The following is a 14,095-nucleotide window of genomic DNA, read 5'->3' on the forward strand; positions in this document are numbered from 1 at the left end:
ATTTATCATTTTGCCCCTGTAGTTACATCGAACTTCTTAAGTACCAAAAATTCCTTTAATGAACATAAGTCATAGTCCTACTATGGCTAAGTCCTCTCTTCCAAAGAGAGGCCATGGCCACTATGTTCAAGACCCGGAATCAGCTCTTAAGGGAGCAATCTATCTACTTACCCCTATTATGGGGAAGGAGTGTATTATGTCTTGTGTAACTGAGTTCCCAGCACCCCGATCAGACAAACCCCCAAAAAAGTAGGCTTGTTGAGTTGGTAATCTGAGCACTCATACCCATACTAATCAAAGGACCATCCTCAAAGGCAGAAGTTCTCAAAACACTCAGGATTAAGGTCATGTCATCTATGGTCGTTTAGGTGAGATGTAAGTCTCAAGTATCAACAGCGTTATATGAAGAGACGAATCATCTCGTGGTTCGGTCTTATACAAAATCTTTGTATAGGACACCCCCGCGCGCATGTCTTCACATGAATGGACAGTATCAGACCATCTGTAATAGTTCACAACACTTGTAAACCTCTACAAATCGGGTCGTATCCATAGTATCACAAGGATAAGGTATCCCTCTTTAATTCTTATACTACAGACCTTTTAGGTTACTACTTAAGGCATGATCTACTTGTATATCTCATATATATGCTTAAGTTTACATATAATAACCATGGAGATTTGTTTATTGGATATGAGTAAATACACAATAAAATAACTCTTATTTTATTAATAACAATGTGTACAGTGTTTATCAACTACGAGACTCTGGGAGAATTTAACCAAAGCATTGAGTACAGATGAACATTGGGGACGTGTTAGAAGAGTAGGTAATTCTATTTTCCATTCCCAATATTTCAAATTAGTAAAACCAAAGTCCTCAATGAGCCAAGAAATTGAAAGAGGCTCTAATGAAAAAAAATGTTCGACATGGTAAAGTGTCAAGAGAAAAAACTCATAGCAGACAATCTCATCAGTCCAAATCATCTGTTGAATGTGTCACACTAAGTGCATCTGAAGAAGAAGATACTGAGAAGATGCGTAAAGAAGATTTGGAGATAATTTATTTATTGTGACTTTTAAAATTTTAATCATATTGTGCTTAACCATGTATGACATTAGTTCTTTTAAATTTGTTAAGGGGACACCATGCTACTTGGCTATAGGAACTGTAGATAATATTGTTGCAGTAGTCACAACATTTGATGATGATGTGTCATGCTTAATTGTTAAAGTTCTGATTGACATTGTCATGGGAGAAGATTTGCCAATACCAATTCCTGTGAAGGAAGAAATAGAGTCTTTAAATTAAGCAATGAGCAACTTCGTAACATGGCCTCGTGAACTTGTAATTATGGTTGACGAGAAAAAAGTATGCCTCTTTTTCAGTATATGAGTTTGGTTATTTATTATTTTTCGTACTTTGAACTTTTGTAACTTTGGTTATGGTAGGACCATTCAATAATTAAGAGCTTCACCACTCCTCTAAATATACTGATGCCAATGGTACCATCAAACTCTTGAACGGACATGCCATGCATAGCATGAAAAATGTAGACATGATCCGTATCAATTTGAACGAGCATATATTTGGAAGAGACAAATTTGTTTATTTAAGCTGTGATGATCTAATCCAGTATTGATGGTTGAAATAGGTTACATGTGTATTTTTACATATATTACGTAAGTATTACTCATCTAGATTCACTCATGTATATTTTGTTTCATGTTTAAATAATAACTTTTACTTTGTTTAGGTATTTTTGGGATGAATGTGGTCGTGATATTACGAAGAAGTTTTTTATAATTGATTAAGCAAGAATGTCGCCACATGTGAAGTCTCAAGATATTCGATCCAGAAATTTAGCCAACCAACTAGAATTGGCTAATTAGGACCAATTAGTTCTTATTCCATATAACACAGGGTAAGTAAGTACAAGTTCTTTAGTTATTTTTAATTTGCATTATACGCATACTAATATTTCAAAATTGTTTCTTATTATAGTTATCATTAGATATTGATTGTAATCAATCTACAAGAAAATTGTGTTTATGTTTTGGACTCTATTCGAAGTAAGGTTCAAGAGGATTTTCATGGAGTTATAATCATGTAAGTGTAATTTAACTTTCTTAGCTCTTAATTGAAGTGTCTATGTTTAACTAATGTTTTCAAACTATTTAGTGGATTGAAAACATGGCAATCCAAGCACGATTTCCAACACCATCGGTCTTCTCCAAAATGGAAACCTGTAAAGGTAAATTTGCATTCATTTTTTAACAATTTATGTTCATTCGAATACAAGAATAATTGTTTTCAACTTCTTTATATGCAGTGCCCCCATCAATTAGATTCTGTAGGATGCGGGTACTACGTGGAAAAGTATATACACGAAATAGTGCATAATCCTATTACTCCCATTACTAGCCTCGTACATAAATTATTTATTTTTTATATACTAGCTTTAATTTAATAAATGATGTAAACTTATGTTGAGTTTAACTTTTTTTTTTCTTTTTGTAGTTCAATACAAAAAATGCATATACCCAAGGAGAGATTGACGTAATTCGAACCCAATGGGCAAGTTTTGTTGGCCGATTTGTGTAAGGATGTACTTCTTTTTTTTTGTCTCAATAGAATGTAAATGCTAGCTTAGAATGAATGCAAATTTATCTAATCATGATTTGTTTATTGGAAGATTTATGTATAATTTTTTTTGTTTATGGGGTATTTGGTATAAGTATTCATGGAAGTACTAATTGATATTCGTGAATTTAAGAAATGATTATCATAGAGGTGGTTGATAATTATAATTATTGTTCTATGAAAGTGTGTTATCGATATACAAATGTTGGTGATTAGTGTGTTTATTTCATATTTGATGAGTATATAGAATGGATTGGAAATATTAATTCTTGTTTGTAGATAAAGTATTATAGAAGTGTGCTTCATTGCAGGTAACTTTGTATTTAGTTTTGTGGTAGAATGTATTGTTTTGTCTATTGTTATATTTCAGGTTTGAGTTCAGTGAATTCATAAGTGGAAGACAAATATTGATGGCTTGCCATGCAAAAGATTTTATATATTTTAATAAAAAAAAACAATGACGGACATTTCCTAACCCAACACGAGACATATAACGTCATTTTTAACTTTTTAACCGATATTAAAAATGGATTCGACAACGAAATTTAAAAAAACAGACAATAATTGAAAAAAAAAAGGGACATGGATTATGGGCTTCAATGTCGGTTTAAAGGGCTTCAATGGATTTTGGACTTCAGTTGACAAACGACATTAAAGGGCTAAACCGACATTAAAGCCCAGAATCTTGTAGTGAGTTCTTTCTTTGGGTGATCCTGGTATGGACTTGATGGATAATTGTAAAATTTTCGTAGTTTAGTTTTTGAATGGTTTGTCTTTGATAGGCTTGATGAAGTTGGTTCTGGTATGGACTAGATGTGAAGTCTTCATAGCTCAGTTTTTCAGTGGTCTATTGCGATAGACTTGATGAAGCAATTAACATGATTGCGAAGGCGTGATCTCCTTCTATGGAAAGGTTTAGGAGTCTTTTCCTAGAGGTTTCACGTTGACTCGAAGTTCTATGTGCATGGCCTTAAAGCGGAATCGATGAAAATTGAAGGACTAAAACGTGTTGTGGAGGTCTCAACCATAGTTATTGAAAGTTTAAGAGACAACTCACTCTATGTAACAAAGTTGTTTCCCTACTTCACAATTATCAATGTTTAAGTTTGTTCTCCTATCTTTGATTAAAAAATAGGTTTTATAAAATGTCCTTTTGTTTTGTTTGCTATATTAGTTATTCATGTGGGATTGTTGTGAATGATTTTAGACTTTTGGCCCATAGTGTTGAGAATCCCACATTGGAAAAACCAAGGGGACTCACACTCTTTATAGGATAGATGGGTTACTCCTCTCATTGCCAATTAGTTTTGAGATGGAACCCCATACTATCTAACATGGTATAAGAGCCCATAAAGCCCAAACGGGTGATGTCGATCCAATAAGAAGAAATTGTGATCTGATCAATATTGGTGAAACCAAAAGAGGCAGCCAAATTTTCTTTATAATTTGTTGTATCTTGAAATGTACATAGGTATACTACATAGGTATACAATATGGAATCCGTAATTTGGGAATGCAAGAATAACTCAACAAAAAATGGTTAGACACTTGTTGTAATCATCCTATTCTTTTGGTAAAGAAGTAAGACTGTAATTTATGAAGTCTTGCACTGCTGAGTGGATTTTCCTTTAGTGACGTGGCTTGTGTTGGCATCCTTAACAGATACAATGTGGGAGCATTTAGATAGATTTTTATGTAATAACTCCTTTGAAAGCCTCTTCAAGAATTTTGTTGTTTTTCATCCTTTATATTGGGCTCAGATATCGCATTGGCAATGGCAAATCTACAAAAAAAATTCAGGACCTATGAATTCCTAGATTATCTACATTCAAACTAATACCCATCAACTGTGATTCTAGAGAAAATGTGGCCTCTTCCTATATTAATGGTGATGGAAGCTGAAATGAAGAAAGTTTGAAGAAGGATCTTCTAGTGGATGAGATGGAAATAAGTAGAAGAATCCCTATAAATAAATCCATAGAAGACAAAGGATATGGCATTTTGAGAAGAAAGTGAATTATACTGTCAAAAGTGGTTATGAAAATCAATCCAAAACATTTTGGCTATAACATGTTGGGCCTTATGGAACAATAGAAATAAAATATGGTTACGAAAATCATATCCAAATTATGAAATCAGATGCTCGTGGAGACTGTTTAAAAACATACCATTCAGACAAAAAGATCAATCGATCAATCGATCAATCTTACCTCGTTCACAGGAAATTGTGCCCAAGTGGCTTTATAGTAAAATTTAATTTTGTTTCCAAAAGAAAAAAAAATCCTCTCTTAAATGCATCAACAAAAGTAGGTGCACACCAAGTAAATAACCCTAGAGAATAATAAAATTACTGAATACATTGAAACCTGTGTAATACATATACAGTACTAAAAATAAAATAAGTAGGCATAAATAATAAGAATGTGTTTGACTCACCAACATGAGTTGAGTTGAGTTGGTATAATATACTAATTCATTGTTTGGTCCAATAACTTTAAATGGGTGATGGAGTTGAGTTGGTATATTTTACCAACTTACCCCAACTCTCCCTTCTTCCCATGACCCACTGTTACACTCCGAGGATTAACTCAGGGATCCGACAACCATCTCCGATGACAACTCCGGCAACTAACTCCGGCCTTCGACAACCACCTCCGATGACAATTCCGGTGATGAAATCCAGACTCCGACAACCACCTCCGATGACAGCTCTGGCAACCAACTTCGAGCACCGATAACCTTTGTGCGACCAACTCCGACAACCAATTCTTGCCTCCAACAACAACTTCCGGTGACCCAACTCCAATGACCACCTTCGTGCTACTAACTCCATGACCAATTGGCTCCGACAACGAACTCCGGTGACCCAACTCCCACGACCACCTTCGCGCTACAAACTCCGGAGACCAATTGGCTCCGAAAACAAACTCCGATGACCAACTCTGACTATAAACTCCGATGAAAATCAACTTCAATCACCTTCAAGCAAGAAATGACAACCAACTCTGGGCTTTGACAACCACCTTCGACAATAAACTCCGACAACCGACTGTAATACCACCTTCATGTAACTAACTTCGGGCTCCGACAATCACCTCCAACTACAATCTCCAACAAAAATTATCTTCGATGATCAACTTTGACGACTTTCGCCCGACCAACTCTGGGATTTGAAAACCACCTCCAATGTAAAACTTTGACAACCAACTCCAATACACTTTCATGCAACCAACTTCAGGCTCCGACAACCACTTCCGACTATGAACTCCAGTAAAAAAATTATCCTCGATAACCACTTCCGATTACTATAAGACTGATGACTGTTAAAGTATGTTGTGGGGTTGTTAATTATATAAAAAATATTATTCTCTACATTAAGTGCAATATTTATAAGTAAAATTTTGTAAAAAAAATATTTTTATTTAATTGAATTCACATATCAAATGAGTGTTAAGAATATTTAGACGAAAAGTATGTATCTAGTGGAAAAGTATGTAACATATTAAAAAAAACCATAAAATGAAAAAAAAATTCTTGAAACATTTTCCAGCAAAAATTAGTGGGAAAAAAATTGTTCCCTGATGATCCTCCAAATTTAGAGGAAATAAAAGTGAAATTGTTGAAGAAATGTGGTGACATTCCTATTGAATGTGAAATTTTGGACCAATCACAAGTCACCACGTCGTTTGCTAACTTAACGACGAATTTCTAAATCATTGACTTTGGGTGCAATTAGAAGTTGACACATGTCCCGAATTGAATTGAAGACAAGTTTCGATGACGTCACGTGGATGAATCAGATAAGATTAAATTGATCCAATTTGATATTACTATTTGGGCTTAAAGTCCAAACTACAAAAAAAGTTGAATTGGACCCAAATTCCAAATCAGGCCTAAAACCAACTAATTGGGCCTAAGGGTCAGGCCCATAGACCAACCGAGCCCACGAAGCCCACCTGAGAACTCTATAAATAGAGAAGTTCTCTTCATTTGTAGAGGTAGCATTTTTTACACTCAGAAGACCCAGAGAGAATTCACTAACAAGCAGAGGACTCCCAAGACTCTTGAAGCTGCACTCCTATAAGGCAGAAGACCTTTGAAGACATAAATACTCTTCCAAGACTTCTACTTCAAGCTTCCAAGACTCCTGAAGCTGCACTCCTAGAAGGTAGAAGACCTTTGAAAACACAAATACTCTTCCAAGACTTCTACTTCAAGCTTCCAAGACTCCTAAAGCTGCACTCCTACAAGACAGAAGACCTTTGAATACACAAATATTCTTCCAAGACTTTTACTTCAAGCTTCCAAGACTCCTGAAGCTGCACTCCTGTAAGGCAGAAGACCTTTGAAGACACAAATACTCTTCCAAGACTTCTACTTCAAGCTTCCAAGACTTCTGAAGCTGCACTTCTATAAGGCAGAAGACCTTTGAAGATACAAATACTCTTCCAAGACTTCTACTTCAAGTTTCCAAGACTTCTGAAGCTGTACTCCTATAAGGCAGAAGATCTTTGAAGACACAAATACTCTTCCAAGACTTCTACTTCAAGCTTCCAAAACTCTTGAAGCTGCACTCCTATAAAGTAGAAGATCTTTGAAGACACAAATACTCTTCCAAGACTTCTACTTCAAGCTTCCAAGACTTCTAAAGCTGCACTTCTACAAGGCAGAAGACCTTTGAAGACATAAATACTCTTTCAAGACTTCTACTTCAAGCTTCTAAGTCTCCTGAAGCTGCACTTCTATAAGGTAGAAGACCTTTGAAGACACAAATACTCTTCCAAGACTTCTACACTGAGCTTCCAAGACTTCTACTTCAAGAACGTTCGATGCTTTCCTTCTCTAAGTCAAGCATATTCACCCAACTGAGAGAGAATCAGAGGATCAAGTATTAGAGATCGAACCATATCGCATCAAATCAACTCCAACATCAATATCAACTCAAGTTCAACTCCACAAAACACGTTTCTCCGGAAATCTCGTGCGAACAAATTGGCACGCCCAGTGGAACATCTCTACCTCTCATCTCTCTCTCGTCATCCAAGTCTAACGAATCTACAAATGGCACCAAAGAAAGTTGCATCCAAAGCTACCATCGCAAGCAAAACTTACATAAGCTCTGTCATCACGGAGGAAATCTGGGACCAGCTGATGGAATCTCTTAAAGGCAGGATCGTCATCAGAAAAAATCCCTTGTTCAACAACTATGCTTTTGCTACTGATATATTAGAGAAAGAATCACATTTTGATGTAGTATCTGTCATGATGACTGACGTAACAACTGAGTCGACCATGGCAGAGATGGAGGTAAAGATAAATCTCCTAATGAAGGTTGTAGAAGAGCGAGATCATGAAATCGTTGCTTTAAGAGATCAGATACAAGCTCAAGATACTGTTGAATCAAATCAATCCCCATCTACAAAAGCCAATGACAAAGGAAAAACTGTCTTGCAGGAAAGTCAGCCACCACAATCCACCTCTGTTGCCTCCCTGTCAGTTCAACAGCTCTAGGATATGATCACAAACTCTATAAGAGCTCAGTACGGAGAACCGTTGCAAACTTCCTTTATGTACTCGAAGCCATACATCAAGAGAATCAACAACCTGAGAATGCCAGCTGGGTATCAACCTCCAAAGTTCCAGCAGTTCGATGGAAAGGGCAATCCAAAACAACATGTTGCACACTTCATTGAAACCTGCGAAAATGCAGGAACCAGAGAAGACCAGCTAGTCAAGCAGTTCATCCGTACCTTGAAAGGAAATGCTTTCGATTGGTATATTGATTTGGAGCTAGAAGTGATTGACAATTGGGAACAACCAGAAAGGGAGTTCTTAAACCGCTTCTATAGTACAAGGTGCACTGTTAGCATGATGGAGCTGACAAATACCAAACAGTGGAAGGGAGAGACAGTCGTCGATTACATCAACCGATGGAGAGCTTTAAGTCTGGATTGCAAAGATAGACTTACTGAATTATCTGCAGTGGAGATGTGCACTCAAGGCATGCACTGGGAGCTTCTTTACATCCTACAAGGGATAAAACCTCATACGTTTGAGGAGCTGGCAACACGCGCTCATGATATGAAGCTGAGTATTGCCAACAGGGGAACTAAAGATTTCCTAGTCTCTGAAGGGAGAAAATACAAAAATGATGCCAAGGGCACTGAAAAGATCGTGGGTAGTGCCACAAAAGAATCTATGGTCATTCATGTGACCCCGCTGAAATTTTCCTCCAAAGGAAAACAAACAAAATTTGAAAGAAGGCACAATAAGGGCGAAAAGCGTCGTCCAACTCTTAAAGAACAACAAGAGAAGGTTTATCCATTCCCTGACTCTGATGTGACAGATATGTTGGAGCAACTACTAGAGAAGCAACTTATTCAGCTACCGGAATTCAAGCAGCCGAAACAAGAAGGAAAAATAGATAATCCTAACTACTGCATGTATCATCGGGTCATTAGTCACCCAGTTGAAAGGTGCTTCATGCTGAAGGAACGAATTATGAAGTTGGCTCGTGAAAAGAAGATTGAGCAAGATTTGGATGAAGTAACTCAGACAAATCATGCTACAGTAGTGGCAACTTCAAATGTTCCATTACTATTTGTGTCCCATGCTCAAAGACAAAGCCCGATTCAGTTTGGAGAATTCGAGCCTATAGTTGTTCGGTTCCAACAAGAGATTCAAACAGAAAATTCTGAAAAGAAAGTTAAGCTTGTTGAAGATGACAACGAAGGGTGGATAAGTGACTCATCGAAAGAGAAGACAACTAAACTCCACCAAAAAGAGTCGCGTTCCTATCGAAGCTATAGAAGAAGAAATAAGACTCATAAAAAGAAAGGTAAAAAAATGACACGGAAGCCTAAGTATGCTAAGAAAGAAGACAAAGACTTCCCTCAATTCCGATGGCCGACAACTTTGGCAGAATTTCTCCCAAGAAGCTTTCTCAATAATCATCCAGAGAAAGTATCAGAAGTTATTGCATGTCACACTATCGGCATAGTGGAAGTCGACAACAATCATGTGACTCCTGAAGAAGTCAAAGACTCAGAAGAAATGAAGCAAAGAACTTCTATCTTCGATCGTATTAAGCCTTCAAGTGCTTGATCTTTAGTCTTTCAAAGATTAAGTATGGCTACGGTAGGAGAAGAAGACTAATGTCCAACGACTACTTCTGCTCGAACTTCAGCCTTCAAAAGGCTAGGTATATCCACATGAAAGAAAGATCAACCTCCAGCATCTGCTTTTGATCGTCTCAAGACAACAAGCGATCAACATAAAGAAAGGATGAAAATCTTGAAGCCAACGTCATTCCATGAAGAAAACAACGACGAAAAGATTCACAGTCGTGTCCCTTCACGCATGAAGAGGAAATTTTCTGGTGACATAAGTACAGAAGGTTCCTTGATAGTGAAGCCAAAACTCATCATATTGACAAATCCTATAAATGAAGAGGATAATCAAAACCATGATGAAATAAGAGCTTCTGAAGTTTAAATGAAGAAGCTCCTCATTGCAAGAGCCTAAACTACATGATGCTCCTAGCCCGTATGAGCTTAAAATGTAAACGGCGCCAAAAAAAAAATTGTATGAACTACGTTACGACTTAATCCTTTTCATTATAAAGGGTATGTAGGCAACTTAAAGAAATTTAAGTTCAGTCGCACATAAAAAGAAAAAAAAAATCTCTTCAAACTACGTTATGACTTGATCCCTATCATTAAGAAGGGTATGTAGGCGGCTTGAAAGAAACTTCAAATTCAGTCCAGTTAAAAAAAAAAAAACTTGAACTACGTCATGATTCGATCCCTTTCTTTAAAGGTACGAAAGAAACTTAAAGAAATTTAAGTTTAGTCCATCAGAAGAGGTATCACAATCACCTAAGTATAATACTACAAGATTGATGCTGATCATCCCTGTCAAAGAATGACACTTCATATTGAAGATGTTCATCCCTATTGGGGGCAACACAATAGGTTGAAGATGTTCATTCTCGTAAGGAGCCAACACAGTAAATAAAAGGCACATACGTGGAATGCGCTTCGCTTCCTCTTTAAAAGTAAACTTATACACTTCTTCATCTTCAAGTTTAGAGGCTCCATCAATGCTCCATCTTCACGCTTAAAGTCACGAAGTCAAGCTCAATGTGAAGATTCATCGATGCTTCATCAAACTCAAATGCAGAGGATTTGCCGATGCTTTGTCAAACTCAAATGCGAAGGTCCCGTCGATGCTTCTCCATCTTCAAGTTTAAGGTTGGTGTGCATGGCTCGGCTCCATCTTCAATGACTCGGTTTACAAAATCATGACATAGTTTCGCTTTATCTCCAAAGTCGTGGTGCAGTTTCGTTTCCTCTCCAAAATGTTGGCTCGAATTTGCTTCATCTTCAAAGTCGCGACGTGGCTTCGTTTCATCTCCGAACTGATGACACAGTTTCACTTCATCTCCAAATTGATGACGCGGCTTCACTCCATCTTCAAAGTCGTGATGCGGTTTCGTTTCCTCTCTAAAATATTGGTACAACTTCACCCCTTCTCCAAAATTGGTGTAGCTTCGCTTCCTCTCCAAAAATGTGGGTGTGGTTCCACCTCATATGCGAGATCAAGTTTGGTTTGCCTAGCTTTACCTCATATGCGGTCTGGTCCGTCTGGCTCTGCCTTGTACACGAGATCGACTTTAGCCAACCTGACTCCGTTCAAAATCTTAATGGCACATTCTTCTCATCTTCAAGGTTTGATGGCATATCCGTCTCATCTTCAAATACTCAATGGCATATTTCCCTTATCTTCAAATTTTGATCAAGGAGTAACATAACAAGGCAAACCTTTCGAGGATCCTCCCTAGGGTGATCGAATGGGAGAGTTGTTTGCTTTTGCGGGGCTTCTTCCCATGACGATCAGGATACACGAGCGGCACTACAAGGTAGACCTTTCCGAGATCCTCCCGAGGGTGATCGAATGGGAGAGTTGTAAGCCTTTGCGGGGCCTCTCCCATGACGATCAAGATACACGAGCGGCGCTACAAGGTAGACCTTTCCGAGATCCTCCCTAGGGTGATCGAATGGGAGAGTTGTAAGCATTTGCGGGGCCCCTCCCATGACGATCAGGATAGAGCGGTGCTACAAGGTAGACCTTTCCGAGATCCTCCCTAGGGTGATCGAATGGGAGAGTTGTAAGCCTTTGCAGGACCCCTCCCATGATGATCAAGATGTACGAACGGTGCTACAAAGTAGACCTTTTCGGGATCCACCTAGGGTGATCGAATGGGAGAGTTGTAAGCCTTTACGGGGCCCCTCCCATGACGATCAGGATACACGAGCGCACCAAAGACGGGTCGATGAGATTAAAAAAAACTTTTTTTGTTGTGCTCCTTTGGTTGCACCGTAACTCCTAAAAAAAATAGTAGGGGGCAAGTTAGTAAAAAAAAAAATAATAAATAATAATAATAAAATAGCAAAAAAAAAAAAGAAAAAAGAAAAAATATATATATGAAAACAAAAAAGGAAAGGAAGCTCTAGTTCCCCATCTTTCCTTCTTTCTCCCTTCTCCTTACTTACAGCTTCCTACTGCAATTCAAGGCTGATTTGCAATCCGAGTCCGATTGACAAAGGATGTAAAGAATGTAAGATCGAAAGAGAATCACAATTCAAACTGCAAAGGACATAAGAACGAAGGAGATCACACTACAAGATGAAGAAGAGCATGCGTCTTGCCAGTATTTATATAGCTAAGTTCGATGGGATTTTTTTCTACTAATCAGTTGAAATCTGATAAAATCACGGGTTACTCGAACTGAATACTGTTTATTTTGGTGTGGAACTCCGATTCTTGCTGAAATTAGTTAAGAGTCAACAAAAAAAGATCATGCTCGATTGGAGGCTGCCTGAATTAGGGGTCACGGTGGAGTTTTGAATCTCCAGATTCAACGACGAGGAGTTTTGAACTTAAGACTTGAGAGAATTTGGCATAAGCCAACAGTATGGAGAAGAAAATCTCGCTAAGGCTGGTATCGCTAGCCACAAAACATACGGCTGCCTGAGATAAAAAATAAAAGAAAAAAAATTTATTAATAAAATAATAATAATAATAAAAAGGGAGAATCTCGCTGGAAATCCTCTCGCTAATGTTGCTCTCTTCCACAATCTCGCTCAAAATGCTCTCGCTGATCTCGCTCTCTCCACTCTCGCTCTCTCCCACTTTCTCATCACAATCTCGCTCTCTCCCACTTTCTCGCTCACAATCTTGCTCTCTTCCACGATCTCGCTCTCTCCAGTGTCGCTCTCTCCCACAATCTCGCTCGAAATGCTCTCGCTGATCTCGCTCTCTCCCACGATCTCGCTGGTAATGGTTTGGTATCGCTGATAATGGCCTGATCTCGCTAGTAATGGCTTGGTATCGCTGGTAATGGCCTGATCTCGCTAGTAATGGCTTGGTATCACTGGTAATGGCCTAATCTCGCTAGTAATGGTTTGGTATCACTGGTAATGGCATGATCTCGCTGATAATGGCTTGGTATCACTGGTAATGGCATGATCTCGCTGATAATGGCTTGGTATCACTGGTAATGGCCTAATCTCGCTAGTAAGACATATCTTCCAATACGTTGGCTCTCCAAAATCTCTTCCATTTAAGTTCAAATTCATATGCCATTCAAATTGGAATTAAAATCAACTGTTATTCCAAATCTCAGTCTAAAGCCTCTAATCCAAATTTTTATTCTAAATTCAAGCCAGCCAAATCGAGTGAGATAAATGTCAAATCCGTCCCAAATTAAAATTTGGCCATATCCCAAATTTTATCAATATTCAAATGGTTAACCTTGATATTGAGTTAGGAATAAAATGTCGAGTCAAAATTTGGCTATATTCCAAATTTTATCTCAAATTTAAATCAACCTTAGTTTCTATACTCATTTCCAAGTAAAATTGAGCACATCCCAAATTTTTATCTCAAACCAAAATTGATCCAGATTCAATTTCACCCCAAATTCTAGTCCGAATTCGAATTAAATTAAAATTGCAATTAAAGGGGAACATAAATTCTACTTTAGCGAAAATGTGTCAAACGAACAAGATTTCAAATCAAAATTTTGAGCTAAATTCTAATATTTTGATCATGATGATGCATCAAATTAAAAGAGTCAAAAAATCATACTTTGATCTCAAATTACATTTTTTTTCGAGATTCATCCACCCATATACGTGCATAAATCTCGAAAATGGGGCATTTGTTGAATGAAAAATTTTGGACCAATCACAAGCACCATGTCGTTTGCTAAATTAACGATGAATTTCTAAATCATTGACTTTGGGTCCAATTAGAAGTTGACACATGTCCCGAATTGAATTGAAGACAAGTTTCGATGACGTCATGCAGATAAATCAGATAAGATTAAATTGATCCAATTTGATATTACTATTTGGGCTTAAAGTCCAAACTACAAAAAAAGTTGAA

General features: G+C 37.6%; 2 pseudogenes; both read left to right on the forward strand.

The window, feature by feature from the left end:
* The first annotated feature begins 1,535 nt into the window (after positions 1-1,535).
* LOC150037763 (uncharacterized) lies at positions 1,536-2,605 on the forward strand (annotated as a pseudogene).
* A 5,100-nt stretch (positions 2,606-7,705) lies between these two features.
* LOC150037764 (uncharacterized) lies at positions 7,706-12,246 on the forward strand (annotated as a pseudogene).
* Positions 12,247-14,095: the final 1,849 nt, after the last annotated feature.

This window comes from Benincasa hispida, chromosome 2 (genome assembly GCF_027475165.1).
Source record: "Benincasa hispida cultivar pf3 chromosome 2, pf3_genome.v1.1, whole genome shotgun sequence".
In the NCBI taxonomy this organism is placed as follows: Eukaryota; Viridiplantae; Streptophyta; class Magnoliopsida; order Cucurbitales; family Cucurbitaceae; genus Benincasa; species Benincasa hispida.